Source organism: Sceloporus occidentalis, unplaced genomic scaffold (genome assembly GCF_023333645.1).
Source record: "Sceloporus occidentalis isolate IW3139 unplaced genomic scaffold, rSceOcc1.0.p SCAF_102, whole genome shotgun sequence".
Lineage (NCBI taxonomy): Eukaryota > Metazoa > Chordata > Lepidosauria > Squamata > Phrynosomatidae > Sceloporus > Sceloporus occidentalis.
Window position 1 is genome coordinate 3,582,617 of NW_028317082.1, and position 16,961 is coordinate 3,599,577.

The 16,961-nt window shown below is 37.3% G+C and overlaps 7 non-coding genes across 7 annotated transcripts; 1 reads left to right on the forward strand and 6 right to left on the reverse strand.

Annotated features, from left to right (window-relative positions):
• Positions 1–1,574: 1,574 nt before the first annotated feature.
• On the reverse strand, positions 1,575–1,662 carry TRNAR-UCU (transfer RNA arginine (anticodon UCU)). Its single transcript is given in 2 exon segments — positions 1,575–1,610; positions 1,626–1,662. It is a non-coding gene; the product is annotated as a tRNA-Arg (tRNA).
• A 9,047-nt stretch (positions 1,663–10,709) lies between these two features.
• TRNAR-UCU (transfer RNA arginine (anticodon UCU)) lies at positions 10,710–10,796 on the reverse strand. The gene is given in 2 exon segments: positions 10,710–10,745; positions 10,760–10,796. It is a non-coding gene; the product is annotated as a tRNA-Arg (tRNA).
• Positions 10,797–11,043: 247 nt separating this feature from the next.
• Positions 11,044–11,116, forward strand: TRNAR-UCG (transfer RNA arginine (anticodon UCG)). Its single transcript has one exon. It is a non-coding gene; the product is annotated as a tRNA-Arg (tRNA).
• Positions 11,117–11,898: 782 nt separating this feature from the next.
• TRNAL-CAA (transfer RNA leucine (anticodon CAA)) lies at positions 11,899–12,009 on the reverse strand. Its single transcript has 2 exons — positions 11,972–12,009; positions 11,899–11,944 (listed from the first exon to the last, which is right to left on the reverse strand). It is a non-coding gene; the product is annotated as a tRNA-Leu (tRNA).
• A 1,816-nt stretch (positions 12,010–13,825) lies between these two features.
• On the reverse strand, positions 13,826–13,935 carry TRNAL-CAA (transfer RNA leucine (anticodon CAA)). Its single transcript has 2 exons — positions 13,898–13,935; positions 13,826–13,870 (listed from the first exon to the last, which is right to left on the reverse strand). It is a non-coding gene; the product is annotated as a tRNA-Leu (tRNA).
• Positions 13,936–14,837: 902 nt separating this feature from the next.
• Positions 14,838–14,925, reverse strand: TRNAR-UCU (transfer RNA arginine (anticodon UCU)). Its single transcript is given in 2 exon segments — positions 14,838–14,873; positions 14,889–14,925. It is a non-coding gene; the product is annotated as a tRNA-Arg (tRNA).
• Positions 14,926–16,026: 1,101 nt separating this feature from the next.
• TRNAL-CAA (transfer RNA leucine (anticodon CAA)) lies at positions 16,027–16,137 on the reverse strand. The gene is made up of 2 exons: positions 16,100–16,137; positions 16,027–16,061 (listed from the first exon to the last, which is right to left on the reverse strand). It is a non-coding gene; the product is annotated as a tRNA-Leu (tRNA).
• Positions 16,138–16,961: the final 824 nt, after the last annotated feature.

Here is a 16,961-nt window from a genome sequence, read left to right on the forward strand (position 1 = left end):
CACGGTACCTCTACGGATAGTGCGTTGTTGCGAGATTTGATTCAATCAAAGTTGTCTGCAATTTACTCTTTCAAAAACTTTCAGCAAACATGAATTCTTTTTCCAACTATTGTTATGAAGACTTTGGCTCAAAGCGGCTCCATAAGAGTCACAGGCACCCTTGATTTTCTGTTGTACACTTCCTAATCTCTTTCCCCCAAGAAATCTATGTGACAGCTATTGGAAAGTATCTACACCTGGGTCGTTATTTTCACCTCTTTCGGTATGTCTTGTCTCCAAAGTGCGGAATAAGACTCTCGCGTTCCGTCCAGACCTTGTGGCTTAATGGGTAAGGTGTCTGACTTTGGATTGGAAGATTGCAAATTTGAGTTGTCTTGAGGTTGCTGGTGGTTTAGATCCCCAGGTTACTGTTCTTTTGAGTCTAGAGATTGTACATTGCTGTCTTATGTTATGAAATCAATGTCTTCTGCAATGTACTCTTTCAACGCTTAAATTCAATCTTGGATTTTTTCTCAAAAAATTGTTGAATTAAACGAAGCTCAATGCACAAAAAAAGATGACTGTCAGAAGTGGGATTTGAACCCACACCTCCACATTGAGACCAGAAGACCCTCACAGAGAGAATATAGCATTCTTGTTTTTGGCACCTTTGACCACTCGGCCATCCTGACAAGCTACTGCTGCTACGAAAGAAGATATTTTTTTTACATGGTTTCAAGGCAAGGGACTAGCTCTTAGGGGACCTTTTGCCACTGCATTGGTTTAAAGTGGCTTCATTAGAGTCACAGGGTAAGCAGACTTGAGATCCTGCATGTGAAGGCTAAGATTTCACATGTGTTTTTTGATGTGCCATATGTCCATCAAACATATCGCCCCCTGGGCATGCAGGGTTCTTCTACGTATTGTGCGTTGCCAACACCTTTAATGAAATCAAAGTTGATTGCGATGTACTGTTTCAAACACTTAAAAGCAAACTTTAATTCTTTCTCCAACTATTGTTATGAAGACTTTGGCTCCAAGTGGCTCCATAAGAGTCACAGGGCACCTTTGATTTTCTGTTGTACATTTCCTTATCTTTTTGCCCAAAGAAATCTATGTGATCATCCTTTGTATAATGTGCCACAGGGCCCACTACTGAAACACATATCACACTAGAGTAAAATCTGTAAATTGTATTACAGACATTTTTCAGAGACAATTTGTGGATATTGCAACCTAAAACTAAACAAGCACATCAAATGCAGTCAAACACTGGAAAAAAAACACCACTCTAGTGGGACTCGAACCCACAACCTTTGAATATTGGCATTATTTTCGCATCAAAACTTTAATCTTACAAACGGAGCGCTAAACTGCTTTCCATACTTGTGTTAGATAGTTCTATTGTTTCAGATTACCATAATTTCTCACAGACAAATTGTGGATATTTGGAAATACAATTTAATGCTTCAATTAAAATCTGTCAGATTAAGATCTGTCAATAGTATTACAGAAATTTTTCAGAGACAATTTGTGGATATTGCAACTTACAACTAAACAAGAACATCAAATGCAGTCAACCACTGGAAAAACAACGACTCAGGTGGTACTCGAACCCACAACCTTTGAATGCCATGCTCAAGTGCTAGAAGTCCAATGCGCTATCCATTGCGCCACAGAGCCTAGATATGTAGTCAGAAAACGTCATGAATCCACCTATCTGACTCACGCATAATCCTTCGTACATAGATGTTTCAAATGCATTAGTCGTTTCTGTGTCCTATGTTTGTCTGCGTGTTCTTAATTAACATCAGTCAGAGGAAGGACAGTGGTCATAAAAAGCATATTGTGCCATGTGAAGTAAAGGAAATATAGTTATGTTTCTCTATGAGAAACGTATCCACACATTTTTTCACAAACTTTACATGCAGACAGCGTGGCCTAATGGATAAGGCATCTGACTTCGGATCAGAAGATTGAGGGTTCGAGTCCCTTCATGGTCGGAGTTGATGGAGGTTTGGTTTTGTTGTTCTTTAGAGTTCTTCCATATCAATGAATGTCAGGCAAGTGGAAACTAAGATTTCAACAGTTTCTTTCCATGTTACGTGTCACCCAAGAGTTTTAGTCCCTCTTGGTATGAAAGGCAGACATGTCAAAACTAAGATTTCAAGTGTTTTTTTTCAATGTGCCATATGATCACCGAATGTAACCCCATCTTGGCCTACACGGTACCTCTACGGATAGTGCGTTGTTGCGAGATTTGATTCAATCAAAGTTGTCTGCAATTTACTCTTTCAAAAACTTGTTTTTTTTATTTTTTTTTATTAGACCACATCACATACAATATAAAGAAAAACATATATATAAGCAGAAAGTGCCGATAATAAATATAGCAGCATATGTATACATATATTCATCATTCCACTTATAAATATAGCAGCATATATGTGCAGATATTCATCATTCCACTTACAGAGAATGGAACAAGTTTTCTACTTTGGATATATAAGTTATTGATGCATCTAAAATTGCAATATAAAACATATACAACACAATTAGACCGGGATTACAGCAAAACTTCCCAGTCTATACCCCACAACGAGAAAAAGAAGAAAAACAAAAAAAAAAACAAAAAAAACAAAAAAAACCACAAGAAAAAAAGAATCACCAACAAACCATCCATACAATACATTCAAACTGTCAAGCCAAGTTGATATAATCAGTATGTTTATACGTTATGTTATAAATTTGGGAGAATGTCAGGGTGCCGAGTCAGCCACGGTCTCCAGATGTTATGGAATTTCTGTAAACACTGGTGAGATAGAAAAAAGCATTCAAACATTGATGGCTGATTTGATTCACCACATGATCCAAAGAAATAGATAATGATTGTAGCCATTGTCTAGCTAAAATTATCTTCATGGCTAGCAAGCATTGTACTATAAAAGCCCTTTGGTTAAATCGAAATCCGTTTAAATCAAAATGTAGTAGGGCTCTTCGCATAGTAGGTGCTATGTTTTGATTTAAAGTATCAGAAATGAGCTTAAATATATCTTGCCAAATACTTTGGATCTGTGGGCATTCCCACCAGATATGGGAGAATGATCCTAAAGAAGAACGGCATCTCCAACAGAGAGGGGACGCATTATAATTAAATTTACACTGTTTCACCGGGGTTATATACCATCTCCACATTATCTTGTAATGCAGTTCAATCATGTTGAGGCAATGCGAAATTTTATTAATTTCAAATAAACTACCAATCCATATATTTAAATCTATCAGACACTTTAAGTCTGATTGCCATGATTTTAATGCAATATGAACAAGGGGAGTTTCTATTTCTTCAAGCAGTATATACCACTTTTTTAGGCTTTTTAGAATAATTTCTGTAGAAAACATATCGCAGATCTTTTGACTCAAAATAGATGAGGACTGCACATACAAATGAGATCTAACATAGAAAGTTATCCTAAAGACATTGAAGGACTCCAGATTGCCGAATTCAAATTCCTCTGAGAGCTGAGAGAACGTTTTTGTTTTATCCTGTATCAAAATATCTATAATCCTTTTATTCCTATAGTTGGTCCAGTTTCTCAAATTTAATTGGGAGATATTATACTGGAGAGTTTCAAGCGGAGCTGTTGAAACTATTTTATTACGGAGGCCTAATCAAGGCTTAATATACTCCCAAAACTCCATAGAACTATGGAGAGTAATTGGTAGGTTATTTCTAATTGATTTAAGCTTAAAATGATGTAGCCAAAGTATGCATTCCAGATTTGAGAAGCCTGTCAGCTCTTGCTCAATCACAAACCAATCTAACAACGGGAGCCTGACCGGAATCATTTGAAGAAGATATAACCATTTGGGGACTATATAGGATCTAATGACATTCATTCTACCAAGCCAAGAAATAAAAAGGCCTTTCCACTCTTTAATTTGCTTAATCAATTCATCTCGTAATTTACTAAAGTTAACTTCTATAATTTCCGAAATCTTGATTGGGATTACAACCCCCAGGTAGTCGATTTTATCGGTCGCCCAAGAGAATTCGAAGGATTCCTCAATGCTAGTTTTTGATGAAGCCGAGATATTCATCATTACAGCTTGTGTTTTTGTGATATTCAATTTATAATTCGAGAAGCTGCTAAATAAATTAATTTCGGCCATCAAATGATCAACTGAATTTAACGGATCATACAGAGATAGTAATATGTCATCCGCGTATAGACAAAGTTTATTTTCCAAATCACCAATTCTTATTCCTTTAATGCTTTTATTGAGTCTAATTCTCGAAGCTAATGGTTCTAATGTGAGAATATATAGCAAAGGTGCCAATGGGCAACCTTGTCGAGTCCCGTTATTTAATCTAAAACGTTCCGATTTAAAGCCTTGACCAACTACCATTGCGGTTGGTGTTGTATACAACGCCATAACAGCTCGAATAAAGCCTTCACCAAAGCCATAAGACCTCAATGTCTGTTCTAAGAAGGTCCAGTTAACCCGGTCAAAGGCCTTTTCCGCGTCCAAAGCCAAGAGGATTGATGGAATTTCATGAGTGGTTACATATTCTACTATGTCAATAATCTTACGGACATTATCACTAGATTGTCTTCCTTTTATAAAGCCAGACTGATCTCTACAAATTAACTGTGGGCACAATGGTTTTAAACGGGCAGCTAGTATTGAAGAGTATATTTTAGTATCCAAATTAATCAAAGAGATTGGCCTATAATCGGCACTCTTTCCCAGCTTTAGGTATAGGAAGAATAATAGCCTCCAACATGCCATTAGGAAAGGACTTATTTGCGCTGATTTCGTTGAACATACTTGTTAGGTGCGGAACTATCAATTTGGACAGTTTTTTATAAAACAGTGCTGTATATCCGTCGGGACCAGGAGCTTTACGTACTTTTAGTTTTTTTATCGCTACATTTACTTCACTCTCCAAAAAGGGAGCGTCCAATTGTTCTATCAATGTATCAGTCAACTTCGGCAATCTGGAGTCCTGCAGATATTGTCTCATCTGTACATCATCTTGGGATTGACCTACAATATTATACAGGGATGTATCAAATTTACCAAAAGATGTCCCAATATTATCAGGACTAGAAATATATTTATCCCCATCTATAAGTTTAAGAATTAGATTTTTTAAATTTCTATTTTTTAATTGGTTGGTAAGCTGTTTCTCTGCCCGGTTCCCAGCGTAGTAGAATTTTTGCTTTAACTTAATCAAATTATAATTTGCTTTACTTATTAAACGGTCCTCAATTTCTTTTTTGATTTTAATCATATTCATAATGTCTTGTTCTCCATGAGATTGACCGCACTTCCTTTTTAAATTACTCAATGAAATATATAGATCAGACAATTTTTCTTTTCCTTTTTTCCTATTATATGCATCTTTTTTAATTAAATATCCTCTCAAGACACATTTATAAGCGCACCAGATATTACCCAGACTCATATTATGCGTCAAATTCTCAAGAAAAAACTGAGTGGTCGTCTGGGAAATGTAATCAAGAGAATCCTTACAGCCTAATGATGATTCATTTATCCAAGGGCGTAAAGTCAAATGAAATTTCTTTTCTATTTCCAGACAAACTGGATCATGATCTGTCCAGGCTGCATTTCCTATACTAATGCGCTTACAATCTGAAATCACGTTCGCTGTAGTTAATATAAGATCTATACGTGAAAAAGTCTTATGTCGACCCGAAAAAAAGGTATAATCTTTGTCTGCCGGTCTCAACGTCCTCCAAATGTCATAGAGTTTATATTTACCAAGAGTAATACTGAAAGCATTAGATAAATTAACTTGATTTCTGTTAGGAGTTCTACCTCGGGGACTGGGAGTGTCCAATACTGCATCAGGAGCACAATTAAAGTCCCCCATACACAAAAAGGTTCCCTGGGTATATTTCTGAATTTTTTGTAGTGTGCCATTTAAGAAATGGTTCTGTTTATAATTAGGTGCATATATATTCAAAATAGAAAATAATCTCTCGTCTAATTTACACACTATGAAAACATATCTAGCGTGAGAATCCTTCTGCTTATAGATCAACTCAACTTTAATTTTATTTGAGATTAGGATAGCTACACCTCGCTTTTTCCTGCTAGGTAACGATGAATGTTCAAGCACCATATATCTTTTATTGTTCAGTCTGTAGATATCTGCATTTTTCAAATGTGTTTCTTGGACGCAACATATGTCTATATGATGATTATTTATATAATTGAATAGCGAATATCTTTTATGAGGCAGATTTAAACCTTGAACATTCAACAAAATAATCTTAAATAGATCTTCCATGTTTCGGATGGTTATTATAACTAACATAAACCTGATAAGGCTTGACACCCTCACAATCCATACATCCTACATCCACACACAAATAACACAATTTACAAAAATTAATGGAAGCCCAAATACTATCCAAACATCGGAGAAAAAACCCAACATTCTCCCAGGACATAGTAACTCCACCTTGTTGAGGAGCTATACGGGAACTAATCTATATTGAGGAAAGAATAATAAATAGACCAAATGGGTGAGGGGGAAAAAAAAAAACAAAAAAAAAACGAAAAAATAAACAAAAAAAAAAAAACTAGTGTATTTGGCAGTTAATCATATTAATCTTGTCTATGCCAAAATTAATCCTAAGTGATCAATAAAGATATCTTAGGGAAATAAGATCCCGTAAAAATATAAAAGATTTAAGTTATAAGTATAATTATGTGTTAAGTGGCATATATCGTGAAATTATAAACACCATACTCCAAATGGTAAAATGCTTTATATCTAATTAAAATTTTTTTTAAAACTAAGTGTGGATTAAATTATATCATTATTGCATATGTACATACCCTTCAAATCCATTAATTCACCAATACCTGTAGTTTAATAATAGCACAAGTGAATATTCCTCCTACACTCCTTCAAAAACCATATAATATGAGATTACACCTATATAATTTTGTATAAATAACACACACTAAAAAAAAAAAAAAAAATCCCCCCCCAGAAGTCGCGCATCCGCGAGATTATTATTGCAAACCATGTACTACATTTCCTTTAAGCCAACTCCTAGCTTCATCAACCGTTGATAGCTTAACTGGTTGATGCTGAGCGGACATAATAAACAATTTTACTGGGAATCCCCACGAGTATCTAATATTTTGCTCTCTCAAAATCTTGGTCACTTCTTTAAATTCAAATCTCTTTTGTCTAGTAAATAGAGAGAGATCTTGAAAGAACATTAAGTTTTGAAATTTATCTACTTTCGGAACATATTTACTTGTTGCCAATAATATTTTGTATCGTATAAAGAAAGTTGAGAAGCGAATAATTATATCTCTGGGTTTTCCTTCAGCAAGATTCTTTGGTTTTAACGTTCTGTGTACACGTTCAATCATATCGTCTCTATCAACATCACGGATGCCCATATCTAAAAACAATTCTTTCAAATACGTTCTGATAGAGTCCTGCTTAATATCCTCCGAAATGCCATGTATCCTTAAGTTCTTCCTGCGTGTGCGATCCTCGGCGTCATTTAATTTTTGTTCCAGGTTTCTTATGATGTTCTCTTTATGGTTAAGGTCATCTTTAATTGATTTTAACTCTAATTCAAGAAACTCATTCTTTTGCATAATTAGATTGAAACATTCTTGCGTTTTTTTAAATTCACTTTTCCACTCCATGTTCACTTTCATGAGTTCATCTTTAAATGAGTTCAGCTGAGATTCCATACATAATTGCAAATATTCTTTGGTAATCATTTGAGTAGATTGTGCTGCAGGACTTAAAGAGTGTCTTCCAATTTCATCAATAGTGGAATCAGATAAGCACACAGATTCCTCCATTTTCCTATGAACCTGGGGTGAAAATAGCATAGAAATCTTTTTTTCTTTTTTTTGGTCTAGATCTCTTTTCTCTCTTTTCTGATTTTGGATCCTCTCTTTTTGACGCCATTGTGTCCTCTTTATTATTGTAAATATCGAAATAAACAAATAAAAAGATTATGACTATATTTTTTTTCTTTTTCTTTTTTTTTTTCTTTTTCTTTTTTACTTTTTTTTCCCTCTCCTTTTCCTTGTTTTTTTTTTCTTTCTTTCTTTTTTTTTCTTCTTATAACCACAGTTCAAGTATTGAGTGATAATCAAAATTTTATAAATTCATTAGTGAAGTATGTGTCAAAATTCATTAGTGAAGTATGTGTCAAAATATGAATCAAAATATATGATCCCAAAATCAATAATTTATATATAGACCATGATCCACTAGTTGATTAGAATCACAGAGACAAATCAAATTTCACCTCCTTCCAAGCTTGATTAGATTAAGGTGTCCTATTCCAGCATAATTATAATAATTAATAATTTAAATTAGATTTCAACATGATTAGAAGATGCAAGCCGTATCACGTAGTGGAGATAAACTGGATCAGTTAATTCCATCCAAATCTGAATTCATGTGTATAGATAATGGGTTGATAACATAATTGATAGCATGATTGATAGCATGATTGGTAAAGTTGAATTCATATAAAGGGATCAATTTTCTTACTCCTGTGTAGCTTGATTAAATTATAAAGTCTGTTTTCCAACATGATTAAGTTATAAAGTCTGTTTCCAACATGATTATAGTACTTTCAATATATTAGTATAATCATACATTTTTTCCCTTTTCCTTTTCTTTTTTCAATGGAAATATCCCTAGATCTGTTACCAAATTAGAATGTCCTCCACCATCATGATTGTAATATAGACAGGTTCCAAAAAATAATTCCAATCTTGATCCAAAAATAAATAAATAAATAAATAAATAAATAGAAAGTACTTTTGACGATTTCCAGGAACTCTGAAGATCCCACTCGGACACCTGCCACAGCTCCTCAGGATCAAAAATCTGTAGCGCGTTTCCCCGCCAAATATTAGATTTCTCTCGGTCTCATTCCAGCTTCCAGCATAACGGCAACATAGCCGAGTCCTTCAATATGGAGCATCAATCGGTAGCTGCCACACCTCAGGATGTTCTCCCGGGGTTGCTGCAACCGAAGAACTTCCAAAGAAGCCGGGGGAAGAAACCGTACGCTAGCCACACGCTGAGAGTTCGCAGCAAGATCGTCAGGCATACCGGGGAGGCAGATCGCAGGACGCCATCACCTGAAGTTCATCCCGCACGCTCCAACGCTCCACCCCGTGAGGGTCTCACGTCATCACACCACCGTCCAGTTTTTTTTTATCTTCTTTTTCCAACTATTGTTATGAAGACTTTGGCTCAAAGCGGCTCCATAAGAGTCACAGGCACCCTTGATTTTCTGTTGTACACTGCCTAATCTCTTTCCCCCAAGAAATCTATGTGACAGCTATTGGAAAGTATCTACACCTGGGTCGTTATTTTCACCTCTTTCGGTATGTCTTGTCTCCAAAGTGCGGAATAAGACTCTCGCGTTCCGTCCAGACCTCGTTGCTTAATTGGTAAGGTGTCTGACTTTGGATTGGAAGATTGCGGATTTGAGTTGTCTTGAGGTTGCTGGTGATTTAGATCCCCAGGTTACTGTTCTTTTGAGTCTAGAGATTGTACATTGCTGTCTTATGTTATGAAATCAATGTCTTCTGCAATGTACTCTTTCAACGCTTAAATTCAGTCTTGGATCTCAAAAAATTGTTGAATTAAATGAAGCTCAAAGCACAAAAGAAAGATGACTGTCAGAAGGGGGATTTGATCCCATGCCTCCACATGGAGACTAGGAGACCCTCGCAGAGAGAAGATAGCATTCTTGAGTCTGGAGCCTTAGACCACTCAGCCATCTTGACAAGCTACTGCTGTTAAGAAAGTAGATATTTTTTTACATGGTTTCAAGGCAAGGGACTAGCTCTTAGGGGACCTTTTGCCACTGCATTGGTTTAAAGTGGCTTCATTAGAGTCACAGGGTAAGCAGACTTGAGATCCTGCATGTGAAGGCTAAGATTTCACATGTGTTTTTTGATGTGCCATATGTCCACCAAACTTATCGCCCCCTGGGCATGCAGGGTTCTTCTACGTATTGTGCGTTGCCACCACCTTTAATGAAATCAAAGTTGATTGCGATGTACTGTTTCAAACACTTAAAAGCAAACTTTAATTCTTTCTCCAACTATTGTTATGAAGACTTTGGCTCCAAGTGGCTCCATAAGAGTCACAGGGCACCCTTGATTTTCTTTTGTACATTTCCTAATCTTTTTGCCCAAAGAAATCTATGTGATCATCCTTTGTATAATGTGCCACAGGGCCCACTACTGAAACACATTTCACACTAGAGTAAAATCTGTCAATTGTATTACAGACATTTTTCAGAGACAATTTGTGGATATTGCAACCTAAAACTAAACAAGCACATCAAATGCAGTCAACCACTGGAAAAAAAACACCACTCTAGTGGGACTCGAACCCACAACCTTTGAATATTGGCATTATTTTCGCATCAAAACTTTAATCTTACAAACGGAGCGCTAAACTGCTTTCCATACTTGTGTTAGATAGTTCTATTGTTTCAGATTACCATAATTTCTCACAGACAAATTGTGGATATTTGGAAATACAATTTAATGCTTCAATTAAAATCTGTCAGATTAAGATCTGTCAATAGTATTACAGAAATTTTTCAGAGACAATTTGTGGATATTGCAACTTACAACTAAACAAGAACATCAAATGCAGTCAACCACTGGAAAAATAGCAACACTGGTGGGACTTGAACCCACAACCTTTGAATGCCTTGCCAAGTGCTAGAAGTCCAATGCGCTATCCATTGCGCCACAGAGCCTCGATATGTAGACGGCAAACGTCATGAAACCACCTATCTGACTCACGCATAATCCTTCGTACATAGATGTTTCAAATGCATTATTCGTTTCTGTGTCCTATGTTTGTCTGCGTGTTCTTAATTAACATCAGTCAGAGGAAGGACAGTGGTCATAAAAAGCATATTGTGGCATGTGAAGTAAAGGAAATATAGTTATGTTGCTCTATGAGAAACGTATCCACACATTTTTTCGCAAATGTTACATGCAGACCACGTGGCCTAATGGATAAGGCGTCTGACTTCGGATCAGAAGATTGAGGGTTCGAGTCCCTTCGTGGTCGGAGTTGATGGAGGGTTGGTTTTGTTGTTCTTTAGAGTTCTTCCATATCAATGAATGTCAGGCAAGTGGAAACTAAGATTTCAACAGTTTCTTTCCATGTTACGTGTCACCCAAGATTTTTAGTCCCTCTTGGTATGAAAGGCAGACATGTCAAAACTAAGATTTCAAGTGTTTTTTTTCAATGTGCCCTATGATCACCGAATGTAACCCCATCTTGGCCTACACGGTACCTCTACGGATAGTGCGTTGTTGTGAGATTTGATTCAATCAAAGTTGTCTGCAATTTACTCTTTCAAAAACTTTGAGCAAACATTAATTCTTTTTCCAACTATTGTTATGAAGACTTTGGCTCAAAGCGGCTCCATAAGAGTCACAGGCACCCTTGATTTTCTGTTGTACACTTCCTAATCTCTTTCCCCCAAGAAATCTATGTGACAGCTATTGGAAAGTATCTACACCTGGGTCGTTATTTTCAACTCTTTCGGTATGTCTTTTCTCCAAAGTGCGGAATAAGACTATCGCTTTCTGTCTGGACCTCGTGGCTTAATGGGTAAGGTGTCTGACTTGGGATTGGAAGATTGCGGATTTGAGTTGTCTTGAGGTTGCTGGTGGTTTAGATCCCCAGGTTACTGTTCTTTCGAGTCTAGAGATTGTACATTGCTGTCTTATGTTATGAAATCAATGTCTTCTGCAATGTACTCTTTCAACGCTTAAATTCAATCTTGGATTCTTTCTCAAAAAATTGTTGAATTAAACGAAGCTCAAAGCACAAAAAGAGATGACTGTCAGAAGTGGGATTTGAACCCACGCCTCCACATGGAGACCAGAAGACCCTCACAGAGAGAAGATAGCATTACTTGAGTCTGGCGCCTTAGACCACTCGGCCATCCTGACAAGCTACTGCTGCAACGAAAGAAGATATTTTTTTTACATGGTTTCAAGGCAAGGGACTAGCTCTTAGGGGACCTTTTGCCACTGCATTGGTTTAAAGTGGCTTCATTAGAGTCACAGGTTAAGCAGACTTGAGATCCTGCATGTGAAGGCTAAGATTTCACATGTGTTTTTTGATGTGCCATATGACCACCAAACTTATCGCCCTCTGGGCATGCAGGGTTCTTCTACGTATTGTGCGTTGCCAACACCTTTAATGAAATCAAAGTTGATTGCGATGTACTGTTTCAAACACTTAAAGGCAAACTTTAATTCTTTCTCCAACTATTGTTATGAAGACTTTGGCTCCAAGTGGCTCCATAAGAGTCACAGGGCACCCTTGATTTTCTGTTGTACATTTCCTAATCTTTTTGCCCAAAGAAATCTATGTGATCATCTTTTGTATAATGTGCCACAGAGCCCACTACTGAAACACATTTCACACTAGAGTAAAATCTGTCAATTGTATTACAGACATTTTTCAGAGACAATTTGTGGATATTGCAACCTAAAACTAAACAAGCACATCAAATGCAGTCAACCACTGGAAAAAAAACACCACTCTAGTGGGACTCGAACCCACAACCTATGAATATTTTCATTATTTTCGCATCAAAACTTTAATCTTACAAACGGAGCGCTAGAAGTCCAATGCGCTATCCATTGCGCCACAGAGCCTCGATATGTAGACGGAAAACGTCATGAAACCACCTATCTGACTCACGCATAATCCTTCGTACATAGATGTTTCAAATGCATTAGTCGTTTCTGTGTCCTATGTTTGTCTGCGTGTTCTTAATTAACATCAGTCAGAGGAAGGACAGTGGTCATAAAAAGCATATTGTGGCATGTGAAGTAAAGGAAATATAGTTATGTTGCTCTATGAGAAACGTATCCACACATTTTTTCGCAAACGTTACATGCAGACCGCGTGGCCTAATGGATAAGGCGTCTGGCTTCGGATCAGAACATTGAGGGTCCGAGTCCCTTCGTGGTATGAGTTGATGGAGGTTTGGTTTTGTTGTTCTTTAGAGTTCTTCCATATCAATGAATGTCAGGCAAGTGGAAACTAAGATTTCAACAGTTTCTTTCCATGTTACGTGTCACCCAAGATTTTTAGTCCCTCTTGGTATGAAAGGCAGACATGTCAAAACTAAGATTTCAAGTGTTTTTTTTCAATGTGCCATATGATCACCGAATGTAACCCCATCTTGGCCTACACGGTACCTCTACGGATAGTGCGTTGTTGTGAGATTTGATTCAATCAAAGTTGTCTGCAATTTACTCTTTCAAAAACTTTCAGCAAACATTAATTCTTTTTCCAACTATTGTTATGAAGACTTTGGCTCAAAGCGGCTCCATAAGAGTCACAGGCACCCTTGATTTTCTGTTGTACACTTCCTAATCTCTTTCCCCCAAGAAATCTATGTGACAGCTATTGGAAAGTATCTACACCTGGGTCGTTATTTTCACCTCTTTCGGTATGTCTTGTCTCCAAAGTGCGGAATAAGACTCTCGCGTTCCGTCCAGACCTCGTTGCTTAATGGGTAAGGTGTCTGACTTTGGATTGGAAGATTGCGGAGTTGAGTTGTCTTGAGGTTGCTGGTGGTTTAGATCCCCAGGTTACTGTTCTTTTGAGTCTAGAGATTGTACATTGCTGTCTTATGTTATGAAATCAATGTCTTCTGCAATGTACTCTTTCAACGCTTAAATTCAATCTTGGATTCTTTCTCAAAAAATTGTTGAATTAAACGAAGCTCAAAGCACAAAAAGAGATGACTGTCAGAAGTGGGATTTCACCCACGCCTCCACATGGAGACCAGAAGACCCTCACAGAGAGAAGATAGCATTACTTGAGTCTGGCGCCTTAGACCACTCGGCCATCCTGACAAGCTGCTGCTGCTATGCAAGAAGATATTTTTTTATATGGTTTCAAGGCAAGGGACTAGCTCTTAGGGGACCTTTTGCCACTGCATTGGTTTAAAGTGGCTTCATTAGAGTCACAGGGTAAGCAGACTTGAGATCCTGCATGTGAAGGCTAAGATTTCACATGTGTTTTTTGATGTGCCATATGACCACCAAACTTATCGCCCTCTGGGCATGCAGGGTTCTTCTACGTATTGTGCGTTGCCAACACCTTTAATGAAATCAAAGTTGATTGCGATGTACTGTTTCAAACACTTAAAGGCAAACTTTAATTCTATCTCCAACTATTGTTATGAAGACTTTGGCTCCAAGTGGCTCCATAAGAGTCACAGGGCACCCTTGATTTTCTGTTGTACATTTCCTAATCTTTTTGCCCAAAGAAATCTATGTGATCATCCTTTGTATAATGTGCCACAGGGCCCACTACTGAAACACATTTCACACTAGAGTAAAATCTGTCAATTGTATTACAGACATTTTTCAGAGACAATTTGTGGATATTGCAACCTAAAACTAAACAAGCACATCAAATGCAGTCAACCACTGGAAAAAAAACACCACTCTAGTGGGACTCGAACCCACAACCTTTGAATATTGGCATTATTTTCGCATCAAAACTTTAATCTTACAAACGGAGCGCTAAACTGCTTTCCACACTTGTGTTAGATAGTTCTATTGTTTCAGATTACCATAATTTCTCACAGACAAATTGTGGATATTTGGAAATACAATTTAATGCTTCAATTAAAATCTGTCAGATTAAGATCTGTCAATAGTATTACAGAAATTTTTCAGAGACAATTTGTGGATATTGCAACTTACAACTAAACATGAACATCAAATGCAGTCAACCACTGGAAAATTAATAACTCTGGTGGGACTTGAACCCACAACCTTTGAATGCCTTGCTCAAGTGCTAGAAGTCCAATGGGCTATCCATTGCACCACAGAGCCTAGATATGTAGACAGAAAACGTCATGAATCCACCTATCTGACTCACGCATAATCCTTCGTACATAGATGTTTCAAATGCATTAGTCGTTTCTGTGTCCTATGTTTGTCTGCGTGTTCTTAATTAACATCAGTCAGAGGAAGGACAGTGGTCATAAAAAGCATATTGTGCCATGTGAAGTAAAGGAAATATAGTTATGTTTCTCTATGAGAAACGTATCCACACATTTTTTTCTCAAACTTTACATGCAGACTGCGTGGCCTAATAGAAAAGGCATCTGACTTCGGATCAGAAGATTGAGGGTTCGAGTCCCTTCGTGGTTGGAGTTGCTGGAGGTTTGGTTCTGTTGTTCTTAAAAGTTCTTCGATATCAATGAATGTCAGGGAAGTGGAAACTAAGATTTAAATAGTTTCTTTCCATGTTATGTGTCACCCAAGATCTTTAGTCTCTCTTGGTTTGAAAGGCAGACATGTCAAAACTAAGATTTCAAGTGTTTTTTTTCAATGTGCCATATGATCACCGAATGTAACCCCATCTTGGCCTACACGGTACCTCTACGGATAGTGCGTTGTTGCGAGATTTGATTCAATCAAAGTTGTCTGCAATTTACTCTTTCAAAAACTTTCAGCAAACATGAATTCTTTTTCCAACTATTGTTATGAAGACTTTGGCTCAAAGCGGCTCCATAAGAGTCACAGGCACCCTTGATTTTCTGTTGTACACTTCCTAATCTCTTTCCCCCAAGAAATCTATGTGACAGCTATTGGAAAGTATCCGACCTGGGTCGTTATTTTCAACTCTTTCGGTATGTCTTGTCTCCAAAGTGCGGAATAAGACTATCGCTTTCTGTCCAGACCTCGTGGCTTAATGGGTACGGTGTCTGACTTTGGATTGGAAGATTGCGGATTTGAGTTGTCTTGGGGTTGCTGATGGTTTAGATCCCCAGGTTACTGTGTTTTGAGTCTAGAGATTGTACATTGCTGTCTTATGTTATGAAATCAATGTCTTCTGCAATGTACTCTTTCAACGCTTAAATTCAATCTTGGATTCTTTCTCAAAAAATTGTTGAATTAAACGAAGCTCAAAGCACAAAAAGAGATGATTGTCAGAAGTGGGATTTGAACCCACGCCTCCACATGGAGACGAGAAGACCCTCACAAAGAGAATATAGCATTACTTGAATCTGGCGCCTTAGACCACTCGGCCATCCTGACAAGCTACAGCTGCTCCGAAAGAAGATATTTTTTTTACATGGTTTCAAGGCAAGGGACTAGCTCTTAGGGGACCGTTTGCCACTGCATTGGTTTAAAGTGGCTTCATTAGAGTCACAGGGTAAGCAGACTTGAGATCCTGCATGTGAAGGCTAAGATTTCACATGTGTTTTTTGATGTGCCATATGACCACCAAACTTATCGCCCTCTGGGCATGCAGGGTTCTTCTACGTATTGTGCGTTGCCAACACCTTTAATGAAATCAAAGTTGATTGCGATGTACTGTTTCAAACACTAAAAAAAAAAGGCAAACTTTAATTCTTTCTCCAACTATTGTTATGAAGACTTTGGCTCCAAGTGGCTCCATAAGAGTCACAGGGCACCCTTGATTTTCTGTTGTACATTTCCTAATCTTTTTGCCCAAAGAAATCTATGTGATCATCCTTTGTATAATGTGCCACAGGGCCCACTACTGAAACACATTTCACACTAGAGTAAAATCTGTCAATTGTATTACAGACATTTTTCAGAGACAATTTGTGGATATTGCAACCTAAAACTAAACAAGCACATCAAATGTAGTCAACCACTGGAAAAAAAACACGACTCTAGTGGGTCTCGAACCCACAACCTTTGAATATTGGCATTATTTTCGCATCAAAACTTTAATCTTACAAACGGAGCGCTAAACTGCTTTCCACACTTGTGTTAGATCGTTCTATTGTTTCAGATTACCATAATTTCTCACAGACAAATTGTGGATATTTGGAAATACAATTTAATCTTTCAATTAAAATCTGTCATTTTAAGATCTGTCAATAGTATTA